The sequence below is a fragment of the Coturnix japonica genome, chromosome 5, assembly GCF_054131305.1.
Source record: "Coturnix japonica strain WE chromosome 5, WE-NBRP24, whole genome shotgun sequence".
In the NCBI taxonomy this organism is placed as follows: Eukaryota; Metazoa; Chordata; class Aves; order Galliformes; family Phasianidae; genus Coturnix; species Coturnix japonica.
In genome coordinates this window covers 24229628-24242287 of record NC_140667.1, presented here as the reverse complement: position 1 = coordinate 24242287, position 12660 = coordinate 24229628, and the positions used below count along the sequence as shown (strand labels likewise).

The following is a 12660-nucleotide window of genomic DNA, read 5'->3' as shown; positions in this document are numbered from 1 at the left end:
ACCTGTGGGCCCTGGGACTCTATCTGAGCTCAGCCCAGGACCCTCAGCCTCTTAATGGACATCTGGTCCAAATATCCATGCCTAACTCATTGTCCTGTTTCCTATAGCTGTCCCCTCCAGCCTTTGGATTATTTGGCCATGTGGCAAGTGTGGGAAAAAAGCTGTGAAAGGAGAGATGGAGCCTGGGTGGAAGGGGAGAGCAGCAGCAGCACCGTTACTGGAGTTTTAGTGCTAAAACCAATATCTAACTAATGGACTTGCACAATAGTAGCACTCATCCTTTGAGAAAATGGACCAGTCATTTAATAACAGGAGAACAAAGGTTGGGGGAGGCATAGCCAGCTCTCCAGGCACATAAAAATTAGAAAGGAAACCAAAAAGTTTTTGATGAAGTTTAAACGTGGGCCCTGTTACAGTTCTGGGAAATGATGAAACATCCTAGGCATCCATCATTACCCTGATTTCAAGACAATAGGTCTGAGGGCCAGCTTGGTGCAGGGTTAGGTCAGCCTTTCCTGCCAACCTTGCAGCCATGGTGAGCTATGGCCCCGAGGAGCCCCTTACCAAGGGGTTGGTCTTGTGCATATGGCAGCTGAGCTGGTAACAGGCAGCCAGCAGGTTCTGCTCCCAGATACTTGGCTTCTCCAGTTCTTCAAAACAGGCAGAAGTGATGCTCCACAGAGAGCTTGGCCTTTGCACCACTATCTTCCATAAAGGCTATAGAAGGATGCCTAGGCTGAAGCAAGGATCAGCTTTGTCAATAGCACTCCACAACATGTTGCTTTTACTAGCTGCTTGTGGTAAATGAGTGACTTTGTGTAGGACTTATTGCAACGTGTCTGACCTGTTGTGGTGTTCAAAACATGTGCCCTGCAACCAGAAAGCAAAAGGCACTTCAGTGAGGTCTATGGGAATATGGGGTTAGTTTCCTTTCCTTCCTATGCCTCCTTCTTATGTGTATGCTCCATGCACATTGCTTGGAGTGCTCTGGATAGCCACCTGCACAAGGCAGTGAGCAGCTCAGGAGCACAAGGAACATGTCCAAGATCAATGCTATGCTTGCTCTGCATGAAGCAGGCTGAGAGAAGCACTAGCCAAAAAATTATCTTCCATGAAAACCACCCACAGGGCTTCAGAGCTCTGTGTGCATGAGTGTGTGTGTGTGTGTGTGTGTGTGTGTGTGTGTAGAAACACAGGACGTGTGTTCCCACTTTAGTCATTTAAGCGCAGCAGTGTAAATGGGCTCCCTAGGGATCTGAAAGACACGCAGCTGCAAAGCATCATTTGGGAGGAAAAAGCTAGCATGGGAGAAACAGAGGCAGTCTCCGGAGCCTTCAAAAAGCTGGTAGTATTGAACTCAGAGCTACTGTTCTCAGCCTGCATATGCCTCCGATTTTATGGCAGACCCATGTGGCTGAGATCGACGTTTGCAGCTGCACAGTGATGCAGTTTTAAGCGCTCAGGACTGTGGCTTATGATCTGTGAGTTCAAGTAGAAGGAAAATCTCAGCCCTAAAAAGGAGGGAAAGCCTCTGATGTCTGAAATGAGAAAACTGCAAAAATAGTCAATACAGCGAGGAAAAAGCTGTCCTAATTTATTCCAGAGCCTACATAAATAGGCTCTTTTTTCTCCAAATGTTCTTCACTACAAAAGGAAACGTCACATTGAGTCAGCTTGTGACCCAGATGAGATGACATGTGTTTGTTTATTTTACTTTTGCTCCTGTTTACAGTGTTGCACTTGGTGGACATATTTTTGTATACACTGTTGCATTCCAGTATCACGATACATTTTTCTGCTTGCTGTCTGAGCCCTGGCCAGCAAACTCTGTTTCTGGATATCACTCACATAAATTAACAAGATCTGTATGTGTGCACTTACTGACTAAGAACTTGTTGCTCTGCAAATGAAACTTAATTATGCATCCAGAATAGTGATGAAAGCCTCTCTGCTTTTTCTCAGCTACATGATTTTAAGGAGGAGATGGGTTTGCTACCCAGGCCTGTTCCAGGAAAGTGCTCTGATGGAACCTAGGCAGGGATTTTAATCCTCTGCTTTGAGGCCCATTATGCATAAGGCAGAGCAAGATACCAGTCCAAGGAGTCATTGGGATGTTACTTCCCACCCTCTGAATGTGTGTTTGTTGCTCTGGACACATCTTACAAATAGCAAACATGAACAATATGGTCAGTGATGGATTCTGTGGGCCATGGAGAATGCTTGCTGTGTGCTGACTGGCTGTTCCTGCAGTGTGCTGCCTGGGTGGTGCTGGTTTGGGATCCTGTGTTGCATGCCTCACAGGTGGAGGTGCCTTCTAAATGTTTGCAGGTCATCAGTAGCTGTTTGTACTGTGTTGCTGTATTGGATAAGAAGCTATTTATTTTCTCACTAGTCACCTGTATGCTTCCCATACTGACTTCACATGCAAGGATCTATTCATGTTGCCCATATAGACTTCACATGCAAGGGTCTATTCATGTTGACCTACACAATGGATTTCCTCTCTGTGAGCATTCTTGGAAATAATGCTTTGCTCCCCAACTGTCTGTGAAGAACAGGGTTTATGGGTTCCACCTAAACAAAGCAGTGGTTTTAGTAGCAAGATCATTGGTTGATATTATGATGTTGTGTTTTGCTAGCTCCAGGTTATGTCAGCAGCACACCGGCTGCAGCTTTTGTTCAAGAGCTAGCACGCAAGTGCAGAAGGGTTGGCTAGGCAGAATGTGCAGGATGGAGACCAGAGCCGTAGATTGTTTTATTGCAGGAATTGGATTAACTCATATGAGCTCATTCTCTGCTCTTCACTGCATTGTATTTGGCAGTTCCTGCAGCACGATTGCATCTAGGTTAAGTGGCATTGTTCTGAGGTCCGGTGGGGAACAATCTTGTATTGACTAAGAGAGGGGGAAGGACAAGATGATCTCATCAGCTTTCACCATTTTTGGTACCTGTGTTTCATTTGTCTGTCTGTTATTTTAACTTTCTTCTCTGCCTGAAGGTGATTATTTTACACAAACAATGAGTGGGAATGCTCCATCCAACTGTGTGGCTTGGAGCTGGGGAGAAACAGTTGTCCTGTCAAGTATGGGAACATGGGCTTGCTTACAAGCAAAGGGCAGCACTTGTCTGGTCATCAGTGTTTGTACTTGTGAACATTAGCTCTTTTGGTTCCCACCACCCCCTCCGAGTGCTGCACTCCTGAGGGGAAAAGTACAAGTATGCAAAAGCCTGTGGCTGTCCTGAGTGTTTCACAGAACTTGGAGGACTGCATTCTCAGAATCAGTGAGTTTTGTGCGAGCGTCTGCTGAGCAGAGTTTGTGCTGCACAAACTGTGCAGGAGTGCATTTGGAGCACTATCAGTACGGACTTGGGTTTTCCTGGAGAAAACAGGACTGCTCCAGACTAACAGAGGTGCTTGGGCTATGACAGAGAAATGCTAATATCAAAGGAAATCCATGTCTGACACTTTCAAAATCTGGATCTTACTTTCTTTGTGGTTGACACCCAAGCACTCATTGGTTAACAGTAAAATGCAGCTTTTGCTGAACACGTTGACCATGCGTCATAGATTTGAACAAAGATCAGCTGAAAAGACTTGGTTAAGGGCCAGGAAAATCTGCCCAGAACAGGAAAAGTAGGAAAGCATATTTTTGCAGTTGAGGTGAAAGGAACTGAAAGATCCCATTTTCTTCTTCCCTCCCTGGAAACTCCCCATGCCCTAACAGTGCGATTCTGTTGTAGCAGTAAGAGTGTGACAACAGAAGAGAATCACCCTTCATGAAACGCTCTTCCAAAAGCGGTGTCTGGTCTCCCCTAATGATATGGAGGAGCTTTCCCACATCACTTATTTCTAGTACTGTGTCCTTTCAGTTTCCCTTTTTGCTTTGAACGAAAGCATCTGCAGATCTTGTGGGGTAGAAGTTATGGAGAAGCTGGCAGGCAACAGTGGGACAAAAGGGGTGTGTGTTGATCTGGCAAAGGATGGGAGTCACTGTGTGAGTGCCTAAACCATTTACATGTACTCCAAGACTGTTCAAACTGCTGCTTGAACAGTGGATTTCTAGCATGGGTTTGTGGATGTTCTTCTGGTGTTTCTGACATTGTTTTACAAGAAGTACCTTGTTTGCCACCAGGACCGCTGTCCTCAGTTTATATCAGTTTATGTGTGCAATGAGCAGTAGGTGGTGTTGCATCGACCTGTCAGAGAAATGCTTGTTTGTGCCAAATACATTGGAGAAATTTTGGAATGGTTTGTTGGTGTGAAAATATGGCCCCAAAATATTGAGAGGGGAAAAGGAACTGCAGCAATGTGCTGGGTACGTGCCAGCTGTCTTCATTAGAAAGAACGGTGAAGGAGCAGGAAGGAACATGTGTGCATTTACTCCTCCACATTTTTCCCTGAATCTCTTAAAAAAAATCCCGCTGTATATGACAGAGCTTCCCAACCAAGGGTGGGGAAGATGCTGGGAGGGAGATTAGGCCTTTGGACTACAATGAGAATAAAGTAAATTCTAGGGATATGGGCAATTCCTGATCCCCTTTCTCTTTGCTCAGGGAGGATCAAGGCACGTTCTAGATGTGTGCAAGCAGAAGGAATGTCCAGCTACCTAGCTGTTCTGTCCTGGGCATCAAAAGAGGGAAGGAGCAGGAATCAGGAGTTGCAGCCCCCCAGTCTCCTTCCTCCAAACTCCCCCTTAACACATGGTCCCTGCCAGCATGATGCTGCAGCTGCCACTAGAAATACAGGCAAATCTGATAATGGGATGGGGGTGGAAAGAAACTCAGGAATAAAAAGAGCTCTCTGTAACGTGTGGGTTACTCTCTGAGAGTGGCATTGCTATTCTCCTAGGCAGCAGCAGGCTGAGAGGCATGTTGGACAAGCAGGTGACCAGGAAGCAGAGATCTGCCTGCTCAGCAGAGATACAGATGCTATTTACAATAAAAGAGGGAGGAGCTGAAGAGAGGGCACTGGGGAGGTCTCCATGGAGACACTTCACCTGCTGCAATGGGTGCCTTTGGGGATTGGCACCATGTCCTTTGAAGAAAAACACCTTTCATGGGCATGGCTGGATGTGTGTTAACCGCAGTGAGGTGAAGCTTTCCAGGCCTGCTGTTCAGCAAAGAGAAAACAGGACTAAAACATTGCTAAGGTTGGGATCCAAGCCATAACAGCCAAGATGTTCAAAAGATGCAGGTCAGCTGTTTGCTCTCAGAAGGGGCCCAATGCTTAGGTATAGGGGAAGTCAGGGAGAGGAGTCTGTATTTCCCTGGGCTGACAACACAGGAGCTTTCCTCCCCCTTTGAGGCTGCTATTCTCCCCCAAACAAAGTGCTAGATACACAATTTTAGAAGGAGATGAGACTTGGAGAGGCAGGTTCAATGGGGCCAAGTCTAAGCTGTGCTGCATGGGCATTTTGGATGCTCCTACTTGAAGGAGGCTGGGATGGTGGAATTCAAGGCGGCAGATTCCAGAGGTACCTTTGAAGAGAGGGAGAAGGGAAGTGACAGCATGGAGATGGATTTTACATATTCTTGTCCTAGAGCTGGGATGTCAGTGATGGGTACGATGAAGTGATGGTATGTGTTGTGCTCATGTGCCAAGTAATGCATCACACAGACGTGGAAATCACCGAATCCACCTAGCATAAACAAAGGAAATAGCGAAGTGATTTACTGTAAAATTAATAAAAACGCAATCTGTCTAAAAATGGAAATGCTCAGACCACACTTTGGACTTTAGGGAGAATCAGTAAAACAGACATGGGAGTGGGACAGAAGAAAAGGTTTCCTCTGCAGCTTTGGAGGTAGGTGATGGACTGATTCATCCAGTGCCATACCTGCCCTGTGTTCTCTCTTCCCAGGGAATGGCCAGCAAGCCCATGAGGATAGCCCTGGGGAAAGATGGTTGTGCTTCATCTCTGTGTGTACAGCCATGGAGAACCGCTGGTTTGAGAGCACTATTGTCATGTGGGGATACATGAGATCACGGAGCAGCTGGCTTTCTTGTGAAACTGTCTGAGCAGCAGAACAGACCAGACAGTGTCTCCCTCTCCTCTTTCATCCATCAGTTTCTTTCTCCTGAGAGAGGTAAAATTTCTCCAGATGAGTTCCAGCAGAAATCAACAGGGGAGTGAAGCCATGAGAGAGAAAATAATTAGTTACAATTATGATAGTTTTCCATTAATGTGGCTGAAAGGTACTTAAGTATAGATTGGGTTATTTGCAAGATTGGAAGGAGGATGTGCTGAGGTGGGCAACAGAGTTTGTTTCTCCTAACACATGATACACAGTTCTTCAGAAGGAAAAAGGTGGTGCTGTCATTTAAATCCAGTCTGGTTGATATTCAAGTATGGTGTCCAAAGGGCTGGTTGGACTAGATGATCTTGTAGGTCCTTTTCAACCTTGTGATTCTATGATTCTATGAAGGAGAATCACAGTATTGAGGCTAAGCTCATTTGTCTCAAGAAATTTTCTGTCTCTAATTGGATATTTTCTTGGTAGCAGGAGGATCTTCATTCTTACCACAAGCGCTGTCCTCCAGGCTCTTCCCCTTCAGCCTATTGTGAAGAAAAGCTCCATCTGGGGACAGAGAGGCATGAAAAAATGGCTATATTTGAATGTCTATGCTATTTCATGAGCAGAGCCAAGAGAGAGCAATAGGCTATGCTGGTTCACTACAAAGGCATGACACAGGAGACGTACTCACCAGTAACCTGAATTACTGATCTGCATTTCCCCTGAAGAGTCACTTTTCTGAGCTCTGGTGTTGTGTAAAACCTTCAAAAGTGACAAAGTTACGTAAACTAAATGATTGATAGACAAAAGAATTTTTAAATAATTTTCAACATTATGTTTCTTTTGTGGAGCGATGCTAGCTGCTAACACAGGGCAAATTCTTCTCAAAATGCTGGAGAAATGCCTGCTCTTACTGGTTTTCCACACAGCTGGAAAAACTTCATTGAGTGGAAAAGTCCCTGGGCAGGCAGCTTATATCAAAACAGATCCTCTCTAGACACCCTATGAACACAGTCTGACTAGATGATCTTAAAAGTCTTTTCCAACCTTAATGATTTTATGGTTCTATGAACATACACATCTTTAAGGATTTTTCCAAACCCAAAATATACCTGGGGAAAGTGCATTCTGGGGGACCCAACTGTGCTTGCTAAGAGGACCTCAGCAAAGGCTGGGGAAGAACTGGGCTGATATTTGCTGAAAACATTCCCATAAGTGGCACGGCATTGTGCTGGCAGAACATCTGAGCACATTCCTTCTCTGGAAGAACATCTTTGATGCTTTGAAAGCAACCTGCCCCCCGCCCAAAAGGTCTCCTTGCTGCTCTGGTGCAGTCACGCTGAGATCTTCTGGAATCACCCACACCAGGACTTTCGTTTCACGCACCATCCCATAGCTGTGTAGGGAAGATGGCAACATGGATGTAAGTTTGGTGCTAGCATCACAGAGAGGCAAGCAGGTCTTGGGGTCACTGTACCTCCTCCAAGCTATAGGCAGCCTGGCCTGAAGGATGGATACATGCTGTAGGAATGACGATGGCAGGATCTGCTCTGATGCAGTTTTGCAGAGACATGTCCCTGGATCCCCATGCACGTCCTGGCTTGGGAAATGTTGGACATGGTAGCTGCTTACTCTCAGACTGAAAGGAACTGCTTCTAGCAGATAGGATGATTCATAAAAACCCTATTTTTATTTTACATTTTAATTTTCTTTATTTTCAGCACCCACAGTATCAGAAGTAGGTTTGTCAAAGCATTTTGGTAGCTCCATAAACTAGAGAGCCTTGAAGAAAAATCTGTTTTGCTTATTCAAAACAAAACCATTGACTCTGAGGCACAAGGGAATACATGGAGAGGCTATGTTTAGTAGCACTAATGTATTGTAGTCTTGCAGTGGTTTTGTTCATTTAAATGTAATTTGGCATTAAATATCATTTCTGCAGATAGCATGGAAAAATGGACACCAGGATTCTTTTTCAGTCCAGAGAACCTTAGATTAATTGACTAAAAATTGCTGCTTGCACATAATCTTTTATTTCCAGACCATCATATTTTCTAAAAACATACACAGCGCCCTACATCAAATTGTAATGGCTCCAGACTAGCTCTTGTAATGAAGCAGAGATGCTCTGCTGAGCAAATCAACTATTTAATCAGCCTGTATTTATGTTACAAGAAACTACACTGTAGTGTGATAAATTCACCATCTGGTCACTTACTGCTCTACACATCTGTATTGTATTATCAGTTTAAACCATAATGGTGGGATTCATCCCTTCTTTATTTAGCAGGTAGGTGTTTAGTCTAAGCCATACTTCCTGCTAATCCATGAAAGCATCTTCAAAGAGCAGTTTAACCTCTCCTCCCCCTGCTAACACCATTTATCTTGGGATGGGATGAATTATCCTTTGGAAATACTTACTTCTCTCTCCACTGACTTCAGAGAATGCAAGGATGACTGACCTAGACCAGACACCATGGGAATAAATGGGCTTGGGTTGTATCAACATCTTCTCTGACACTGAGTGCAGCGAATATGAATAAGTCTGTTAATACCTGCAGAAAAAGATGCTTTATGGAGACCTAGCCAGGCTCACACTGCCAAAACAGAAAGCTTACGGCAGCCAACTTAAAGGCTTGTTTTAGATATTCAGTAAGAGCTTACCTCTCAAATGCAGTAGGAAGCGCCTCAATGATTTCTGTCTAGGGCATTCCCAGTTTCCAGATGTGCTGGGCACTCCCTGTTCAGCTGCTGGAGGATGGGGGTTGCCTATGAGTGTTTAGGACTAAGGGGCCTGAATTTGGCCCCATTGTGGAGTCATTTCCTGTCAGTTTTCCTTTTGTTGTGTCTCTCAATGCAGAATATCTCCTCAATTTTCTATATTTACCTTCCTTCCCTCCTTTTGTGGAAGGCATTGTCATAGCCAGGGTCTCATACAATGTCCTTTCTTGTCAGGAAATGCTCTGAGCATCACACTAGAGCTGCTGCTGAAGTCATTTTGAGAGAAAATATTTGCAACACATGTAGGGCTGGCTTCACCTGGGGGTGATCAGCCCAGTAGGGGAACTACAACCAAACAGGGCACACAGGGAAAAAGCCTCTGCAACCCATGCAGAGCTGAGGTCTCTTCAGCAGGAGGAGCGAGTGGAGTTCCTCAAGAAGCAGCTGGAGTCAATGCCTTCCCCAGGAACATGTTGTATGGGAAATCAGATTACCTGGAAAGCATGCAGTTCTGAGCACTTACAGCCTGTATTCTTCTAGCTGCCCTGGTAACACCTAGTAGGAAACAATTGCTTCAGTTAAATACAATCATAGCTTTTCTTAAAAGTCTGATTCTTGTTTTCCATTGGCCAGCTAACCAACAAAATGATTTGGCAATATCTTTGTTCTTTAGAACCAGAAGAGGCAAGGGTGAACACTGGGTCCATGACCTTGATGACACAGATCTTGTCTTCAGCCATCATAAACATTACCCTAAGGCAAAACTAACAGAGGAAATATATGGCATGCGAGCTTGGCAATAATGGGAATCTTACCGAGCTCACATGGCTCATCATAGAAGGTTCTCATCCTCTAAGGGGCATCTGTGGGAAAGCCTCACCTCACCACAACTGCTCCTTCCCTCTGCTCACTGGCCATGCCCATGCTGGCTGCTGACTCTGGCAGTGCCAGGCAGCTCTCAGAGCATTTCAGATAAGCCATAAAATAACTAAGGCCACTGGAAATGCAGAATTCTCTGTAGTACTGACTCTCACACAGCCCCCAGATTCCATTAAAGCAAGCTTACAGTTCCATCAAAATGATGCTTGTCCTGCAAAGCACCATTTAAGAGTGATCAGCTGGATGGAGATCCTGTAAAAAACCAACCTGCTTTTCCTCCACAGCACATAAGACAGATACAGGGATAGATCAGACTGGAGTTACATTGAACCTTGTTTATATCAAGTAATCCATTTCATGAGACTCATGACAGATTAGCACAATATCTCCTACCACTAAAGCAGACAGTAGCTGCTCTTCCCTCTTTCAGTAGTCTAAAATATTAGATCTGCAGCTGTGTATACACTTAATTTGACCTATCATTCTTTTCTGAGCCCATCTGCTCAAATGGGCTGACCTGGGTTCCCACCAGGGAGGTGCATCCCACAGCTGATGTGGGATGGAGCTGCCTGCACACAGGGCTTCCACTGGCATAACTGGTTACATTCAGGCTATAGGAGAAGTCAATCTACTCCAATAAAGCTAAACAGCAAAGAGAGCTTCTGATGTAGCCTGCTAATTTCAGAGAAACCTAGAGGCTGAGGAACAGGCTTGTCTCTCACTTTTCCATCTGTAACAGCAAACTGGGCCGAGATGGAGCTTCTCTATGAGAAATTGTACCTTTCTCTGCACCCCCAACAACAGCAAAGCTAACAATGCTTTGCATTTGTTGCCAAACCCTATTGTAAAACATTTTATTCTTGTCTCTGTGAAAACACTGGCCTTCTCCATACTTCCGCAGAGCAAGTTCACTCTGCTAGCAATGGCACCAGCACCATCACAGACTGCTCATAGCTTTAGCACTGTGTCATCTCAACTCTTACAAGCGAGACTTGGTGTGACAATGCAATAAAAATACAGATAACTGGTGCAGGGAGACTGTGCTCCCTCCAAAGCAACCTTCCCTGAGCTGGTGCCCAGTGCTCCAGGAAAGCTGACCAGCACTGCTCCTCAGAGCACACACGGGTGGCTGGAAAAACCTACCCTCTATGGATTTCTTAGCAAAGCCAGTTGAAACTCAAAATGTTTCTGCCAAGAGCAATTGCAAAAAGCTAGCAGCTCTCTAGATAGGCCAGGGAAGTTTGTAGCTTGCTCTCATAGAACCGTTACTGACCATGGACAAAAGTTCTACATTAATTGCAGATTATTCACACTGCAACAAAATTGAGCTTTAGGTATTTGTGGGATGAAGTAAAGTTCCCGCACAGCCTGATCAGTACCGCGGCCAAGTCCTGGACTGCTCCTCTAAACAACTCTCTGAAATTCCCAAAGCCATGCTGCCTGAAACTAGCACTTCACCATGTGACCTTTATGAATTTTGGTAATATCAGGCACAGGGCCACTCTGATGCAAGTTCCGTGAAGCCTCAGACCATTTTTAAACTTCCATATTGATATATTTCCTTGTTCCAGTGGTACATAATAGAAACAAAGGCCAGAAGTCCCCGAACTGGATTTTCCCTTGCTGTCTTGTGAGATTTAAATCTACCATGTTATTTGTTAGCTCAGCAGCTGTACTGCACACAGGTTCTGTTAAGCATCCAAGACACCCACCATTTGCTGACTGATGCATTCAGAGCCAGGGAGGGAGTAGCTGAAGACAAATTTCACCATGCTAAGTTCCATCACATTGATAGATTTCCCACTTTTCTTGTCTGCACATGCAAGCAGTTGTCCCCACTATATTTTGGTACAGTTTTGTTTCCTGGGATAGCTCTTCATCAGTTTTACACTGCCATAGGCTAGTTCTCATCATCCCCTTGTCCCATCCACTTACTGTTATTTCCCACCTTTCTGCTTGCATAAAGTAGCTCTGGTGCTTCTGAGTGTGCTCAAAGGAAGGCTCTTCCTGAAGAGGGATAGTTTTGGGACACATTTGTCACACAAAGCTTCCTCTTCTCTGCTACACAGCAGACAGCCACATATTTTAAGCCCTGAGGTCTTCAAATAGAGAGAATAACCTATGCAAACATCAACACAAGTTGTGACTAATCTGGTTCCTAAGAGTTTTTGACTTGAGTTCAGAAGAGCACAAATCCTGCAGATCTGTTGTGTGTATATTCCTGGGTGGCCTCATATACTCGTAATTCAGCCACTACAATCTTTCAGACATCAGTGCCAGAACTTTAGCATTATCTTTTTCTTCTTTCATACTTCTGGGTCCCTCTTCACACTTTCTGGTCTCAGTTCTTCTGTGGCACATCTCCTTCTGTGTTTGGAACAACATTTCTTCATCATTTGTATTCCTCACTTCCCTTCCAGTAGTACCTCAGCCAGAGCAGTAACACTCCCTCCTGGGCCATGCATGTGTGTGAGTGCTGCCATAGCCACCTACCTCATGCTGTTGTCCTCTTCTTCTGGGCACTTGCTCATGGCAGCTGAAGCCAGGTGGAAGCAGATGTCACAGGGAAACCTCAGAAGTGGATCCTGGCTGGCAGAAGGAAATGCTGGAATAGTGCAAAAGACAGATGTTGTTTGCAAACAAGAGCCTCTGGAGGCCAAGCATACAAAAAGCACCAAGGGCACTGCATCTGCCTCATTGTGTCCTCTTCTGTCTGCCATAGACCCATGGGACCCAAGGCCTCCTCAGTGCAAGGACTCATTTAGACTTTCCCCTCTTCATGTCTCAAGCTGGCAAGCAGCTCTGTTGTCCCCTTCATCCCCTCCCTGCTTCTCCAGTCCTGAAGAGCTTTTTTTCCTCTTGGAGTAGATGGCAAAGTGTTAAAGGTTTGCAGCAGTTTTTATATGTTTAACTTCCTTCTCTCTCCCAGTAAACATCTCAGTGGATACGTTTGAGTTAAACAAAAATAAATAAATAAATTCATTTTACCAGTGTCTAAAATAGCAGTCCACAAAGAGAATTCCTCAGTGTTAGCAGTGCGCAATA

General features: G+C 44.9%; 1 long non-coding RNA gene across 1 annotated transcript; it reads right to left on the bottom strand.

The window, feature by feature from the left end:
* Positions 1 to 1468: 1468 nt before the first annotated feature.
* On the bottom strand, positions 1469 to 12425 carry LOC107314719 (uncharacterized). Its single transcript, XR_014947138.1, has 3 exons — positions 12109 to 12425; positions 6707 to 9291; positions 1469 to 6579 (listed from the first exon to the last, which is right to left on the bottom strand). It is a non-coding gene; the product is annotated as an uncharacterized LOC107314719 (long non-coding RNA).
* Between the last annotated feature and the right edge of the window lie 235 nt (positions 12426 to 12660).